This window comes from Crocodylus porosus, unplaced genomic scaffold, assembly GCF_001723895.1.
Source record: "Crocodylus porosus isolate Cpor-Errol unplaced genomic scaffold, CroPor_comp1, whole genome shotgun sequence".
Lineage (NCBI taxonomy): Eukaryota > Metazoa > Chordata > Crocodylia > Crocodylidae > Crocodylus > Crocodylus porosus.
Window position 1 is genome coordinate 2,945,432 of NW_017728920.1, and position 6,568 is coordinate 2,951,999.

Genomic DNA, 6,568 nt, shown 5'->3' on the forward strand with positions numbered 1-6,568 from the left:
GCAGGACCCCTGGCAAATCTTTTTTAAAAATCATGGTGCTCAGAGGAGATCCCTGAGGATTGAAAGAGGGCCAACAATGTGCCCATCTTGAGGCAGGGGAAGGGGGAGGACCCAGGCAGCTATAGGCCAATCAGCCTAACTTCTATCTCAGGGAAAATCCTAGAAAAAGTCATCAAGGAATCTATGTGCAACTCACTCATTCAGGGTAGGTTTCTGAATGATAGCCAGCAAAGCTTAGTCATGGGCAGGTCCTGTCTTACCAATCTCATCTCCTTCTACATCCAGGTATCTCACCACCTGGACATGGGAGAGGAGGTTGACATTATATATCTAGACTTCCAAAAATCCTTTGATCTAGTATCCCACGATATCCTCATGGGAAAATTGAAAGATTGTCAGCTTAACTGCTTGATGGCTCATTAGGTGGGAAACTGGCTGTGAGGAAGGACCCAAAGAATTCTTATGAGTGGATCTGTATCATCGTGGTGAGAAGTGGCTAGTGGTGTCCCTCAAGGGTCCATGCTTAGTCTGGTGCTTTTCAACATCTTTATCAACAATGTCAATGTGGGGGTGAAGAACGCACCGGCCAAGTTTGAGAATAATGCCAAGTTATGGGGGAACATGGTCATGCCTGAAGACAGGCTTCAGATACAGGCAGACCTGGACAGACTGGAGAGGTGGGAAAACTGGAACTAGATGAAGTTCAACACTGAAAAGTGTAAAGTGTAAAATACTTCATCTGGGGGCAAATGATCCCAAACATACCTACAGGTTTGGTGGCAACAATTCAACTTGCTGAAAGGGACCTATTTAACCATTCCATGAGCATGAGCTATCATGGTGATGCTGTAGCAAGCAGAGCAAACAACACTCTGGCATGCATCAACTATTGCATCTCATGTAAAATCAAGGATTGTCTTCCACTGTACTCATCACTAGAGAGATGCTAGCTGGAATACTGTGTCCAGTTCTGGGTGCTGCACTTCAACAAGGATGTGGAAAACCATGAGAGGTTCCAGAGAAGAGACACTCGTATGAGCAGAGACTTGCAAGGCAGACCATACGAGGAGAGGTTGAGGGACTTGAGACCCTTCAGCCTAAAGGAAGCTAAGAGGGGACTTGGTAGCAGCTTACTGCTACATCAAGGGAGTAAATCAAGATCTCAGTGAACAACTGTTCACCAGGGGACCCCTGGGGAAAACCAGGAGTAATGGATATAAATTCCTGGAAGACTGCTTCAGGCTCAATTCTAGGAAAAGTTCCTTCACAGTAGGGTGTCTAGATTGTGGAACAAGCTTCCTACAGAGATGATGCAATCACCTACCCTGGGAATCTTCAAGAGGAGACTGTACAGTCACCTCGCTGGGGTCACCTGACCTCCAGTTGTCTTTCCTGCCTAGTACAGTGGGGCTGGACCCAATGATCTTTCACGGTCCTTTCCCTAACAATCTATGAATTTCTATGTAGTTTAAGGATGGTTTAGGATGAAAATTGTTTTCACGCACACACACAGCTGTCTTATTTTGAATTAAAGTCGGCTACCACTTACTATGGCTTTTAATCCGTCTTGCAATTATACTTTCTTTGGATGGATCATTAATACAGTAGCATGGTCTTCAACCTTTTTAGGTGAGAGATCACTTCTGGAATTGAAGAGAAACTGAAGATCTACCCCTCCACACACACACCCCACCCAGCAGGTAAATCTGTGGGGAGGGGAGGGGAAAGGGCTGTGAAGAGGGGCAAGGCAGGGCAGGTTAAGGACCCATCCCTACCCCTCTCCCTCCCTCACTGCTAGGTTCTTAATCTCTCCCCCAGTGGTGGTGAGAGAGGGGCAAGCCATGAACACATGGAGCAGGGTGAGGGACAAAACTGTGAGCAGCTCATCCAGGGGGAGCATATGGAGGACACACAGCTTGGGAGGACATGGGAAAGCACATGCCCCCAGATCTGTACACAGGGAAGGATGGGCTAGGGCTGGGGCAGTGCTGGGCTCTTCCAGCCAGACTGTGCTCAGGCCAGTGGCTGCAGTGGTGGTGCTGGGAGTGGGACCATGGGCAGGGGTGTCCCCACTCTCAGCACTGCCGCTGTCCTCTCCAAGTGCAGCACAGGTTGGACCCAGTGGGGAGAGCCCAGAACAGCCTTCCAGCCTGCAGCTGCAGCCTGCCCTCCCCTGTGCCCACCAGCCCCCGGGCCCCATGTCCTCAGGGGGAGAAGAAGGCTCATAGGTTCGTGGATGTAGGGTCACAAGGGACCTGAGCAGATCATCAAGTCTGACCCCATGCCCTTGGCAGCAATGAATACTGGGCTTATATGACCCCTGATGAGTTTAAGCTCATATGCATCAGGCTGTTCCTGCCAGGCTTGGCACACTGGGAATGAGGGTTGAGGGTGATACAGTGCCCCTCCATGGCCCTGCTCTCAGTGCTGCCACTGCAGCTGACTGACCTAAGCGCAACCTGGCCGGGAAGAGCCCAGGACAGCACTGGTCCTAACCTGTCCTGCCCCACTCCGTGTGCAGATCTGGGGGCACACCCCCCCTGCCCTCCTGGGCTGCGTTCTCCTCCTCCCCATGGCCCCCAAGCAAGCTGCTCATGGCTCCGGCCCTCACCCTGGCTGTGCAGGGCTAGCCCCCACTCCCTACCAGCAGCCACTGATAATGCCCCATGCTTTGGGGGAAACATTCCCCCCCAGTCTGTGCATGGTGGAGGCGGATGCGCTGCAGGCTGGGCCTTACACCCTGGGCCCAGCTCCACATACCCCCAGGTCTCCACCCCTTCCCTCCCCCACTGACTGGCCTGCCAGGGTGGGGAAAGTGGGCACATGTGCATGCACACACACTTTCACCACCCCCCAGCCCAAGATCAGTTTGAAAAGGCTCTGAGATCCACTGGTTGATTGAGGTCAATCAGTTGGTGACCACTGATATAGTATATGCAAGTGCATCACTAAAAGAAACAGAGCAAGGATACGTTAAATGGCATATAAAAACTATCACCTGATTTTCCAGGCAAGTTAGTCTTATTCCTCAGATCCCATTAAGAAAAGTAATCAATTGCATGATAAAATGAACACCCAACTTTTCTTTGTGTTTTTAAAGCTTCCTGAATTCAGTAGATGCAACATTAATTACCTTGGGTACACAAAATTTGGATCTTGGTGTTTTTGTTTGTTTGTTTGTTTTCTTTTTCTTTCTTTTAGTCTATACACTTTTAATCTCTAATGATACTGGTTTTTTACTGATGTTTCTACAATTTGTCTCTGTCTTTTCAAACCATTTTTTTTTACTCCAGAATTTTAATCCTGAATATAGAAAGATATATTCAGAGGTAACAGTCTTCAAATAACTTAAACATGAGGCCTTTTTTCTGTGGCTATAGGGGACAAAAATAGGAACACAAGGCTTCAGCAGAGAAAAAAAAGGTTGGAGATTAGGTCGATCTTTCTGACTATGAGTGTGGTCAAGTATTGGAATGAAGATGTGGAATCTCCATCCTTGGAAGTTTTCAAGAGCGGGTTAGATAGACACTTGGCTGCAATGTTTTAGTCAGGGATGATCGTGCTGTGAGCAGGGGCCTGGACTAGACGAACCTTGTGAGATACCTTCCAGTCCTACTTTCCTATGATCCTATAACGTACTGCCACTTTTAAGGGGTTTAAATTTGACCCTTTCTGCTTACAGAGTCAAGAATTAAGCCTACCTATTAAAACAGATAATTTACTGGCAGAACAAGCCCTTGATTTAGATTACTTAAAATTACAATTATCTAAATAACTACTTTAATTGAACACTTCAATCAGATTGCCAGTCTACCCTCAGATGACCGGGGATCAGAGGATGCTTTTTCCTGCAACTGCTGCTGCTTTTCAGAATTTCAGTATGGCTTAGAATACCTTCAGTCTGTGCTTTCAGTATTCTATTCCTTTTATCAATACACAAGCTCAACTTCCACTGTTGCTGTATCTCACCACTAAAAAGACCCTACACTCACAATGCAAAACAACAGAATCCTTTTGAACAAACACAAAAGTAGTTTTCACCTATGTTGTATCTTTACTATAGCAGCCACAGTTCCTACAAAGGAAAAATAGGAGGAATTAAAAAACAGCTGACTTAAACATAAATTAAAATTAAAAATCGCAAGCTCAGTTACACAGCATTGCTTTAAAAATAGCATTGGTTAGGCCAAGGTTCTGACCTATACATTCCAAACACTACAAAAAAATCTGGCATTTTTCTTTTTCAGTTAGGCTGCTAATTTTTAAGAACTGGGAAGATAAGTACTATATCCTTCAGAGAGTAATGATGCAGATATATAAATGTCAACGTAAGGGTCATTGAATTGTCTGAAGCACAAATGTTGTGGTAATTGAGACAGAGGCAAACAGTGTATTCTACTAGCAGAAGCATTTAAAGAAATATAAACTACTCATACTCATTGCTATTATGAATCTCTTACCTTCATTTGTTCTAAAGATTAGGTAAGAATCATCCGTCTTTTCTTAATTTATCAGTATTTATGTATAGAACAGTTCAGAAGTCAGTTACCTATTTGACTTTGGTGCCAATTTTTCTGGACCATATAGATAAAGACGTAAAGAGTAAAATTAAGACTCCCATGAATTCATTGGAGTTTTGACACTATAACTAGATCTCAGTTAATCCTATGACCCAAGCAGCATAGACCAGGTAAGATTAAAAATGTATACATCTCAGATTACTGGAGGACTTAACAGAAAGTCATTTCTCTCTGTAATTAAAATGAAAACCCATGATCCACAATCACTGGCAAAATGTATGTGTTCACTAGGATTTTGAAAAGCATTTGCTTTCTATAATATTCTTTGAAAATATGACTGAAGAAATGAACATTGCAATAGGCACATGAAGGGAATTATATTTTCTCTGAAACATCTAAAGCTATCCATCCTTAGAAACTAAGCAATGGTACAACCTACATGTCCAATTAAGGTTTCACAATGACAATTTGATTAGTTTGCAAGGGCCTCTGCTTGATTAATTCAATACGTCATAACTTGCAAGAGAGCAATCTCTTTCTCACAGGGTTTAGGGACAGAAATTACTCAGTAACCAGTATAAGTGGTTGAAAACCAGTATAAATCTGTACCAGGAAAGTTGTACATGGACTGGTTTCAAAATGGCCATACCTGGTTAAGATGGACCTGGATCAGATTGACTCACTTTAGGTAAAAAATGTCTCTCACAATTCTTTTCCAGACCCCCTCCTGACTCAAGATACCTCGCCATCCCCCAGCATTCCAGGATGCTTTGTGGTCCCCTCCCCCAACCTTCCCTTTTAGGGTTGGTGAGCTAACCATGGCTGCACTTTCTATTCCAGCTGAGCTGGGCCAGCTGTACCCCTCGGCTGTCACAGAGCTGAGGTAGGAAAGCCTCTGCTCCCCAGCCTGCATCCTACCTGTAGCTATCATCCCAGAAGGGCAGCTTGGGGGAGGGGGAACAGAGCCCCATCCCCATCTCCAGCTCCTTCCCTGAAGCCTGGTCTGCCTACCTGTGTGGAGGGTGATTCCCCCCCACCCCTGCCCCATGCACATCTCTTGCCCTGCCAGTGGGGAGGGGGGAAGCAATCCCTTGGACCAGTGCTGGTCCTGGCAGCCGGGGGGCTGCCCACACCTCAAGGGGTTCCCCTCAGGCACAGGGTCCCCTATGGGAGTCTGAGGGATTCCCTGCCCCCCATTCTCTCCCCAGCCTGCTCAGGCCGATGCTCACAACATCCCTGCAGGTGGGAAAGGGGAAGTATGAATAGTACTATTCCACTGAAATCAGTTAAACTGCTCGGGTCAAGCTACAGGAGGTCGAGGTGAGAGAAACCTAAATCTAGGCATTTACTATAGTCCACTGAACCAAGGGAAGGAGCTGGATCTGGAGTTCTTTTGAGAACTGACAGAAGCCATGCATGCAAGGGACTTGGTTGTCATGGGTGACTTCAATTACCTGGACATAGTTTGGGAGAAACACTTGGCTAGGTCAGATGGTTCACACAGTTTCCTGACTGTGTTGCTCTGCGGGATTAGGCCAGATCTCAGGATCTCAATATTGTGCTGTTAGATGGGAGGGCATAGTGTACAATTGTTCAGAAACACACTCAAAAATCAATTAGGTGCATGCACACACACTAGGCACACGCACACATTCTAGTGTAGCAAAACCCCCATTTTTTTCTTTTTTCTTTTTTTTAATGCATTTGCTCCCCTTCCCCAACCATTTCTGACTTTTTTTCTCCCTCTCTATTCCCTATAGATAAGTATAAGTGAGCTCAAACTTAGGATAAACTTTAAACATTTTTATTTTGGTAGCATGTTTTTGGTTTTGGATATCCACTGTTTTATATTGTATTATTATCATTTTTGTATTGATTTTTATTGTTTCACATGGATATTGTATGGTTTAGGCCTGTGTTTGTAAGTGAACCAAAGTCATGTCAAGTTTCCATTTTATGTCAAGCCTCTATCTTTTGTCCTCTGCCTGGGCATCCCATGTTGCAACAATATGATTCATTGTACCCTGCCCATGTAAAATGGTTCCCTG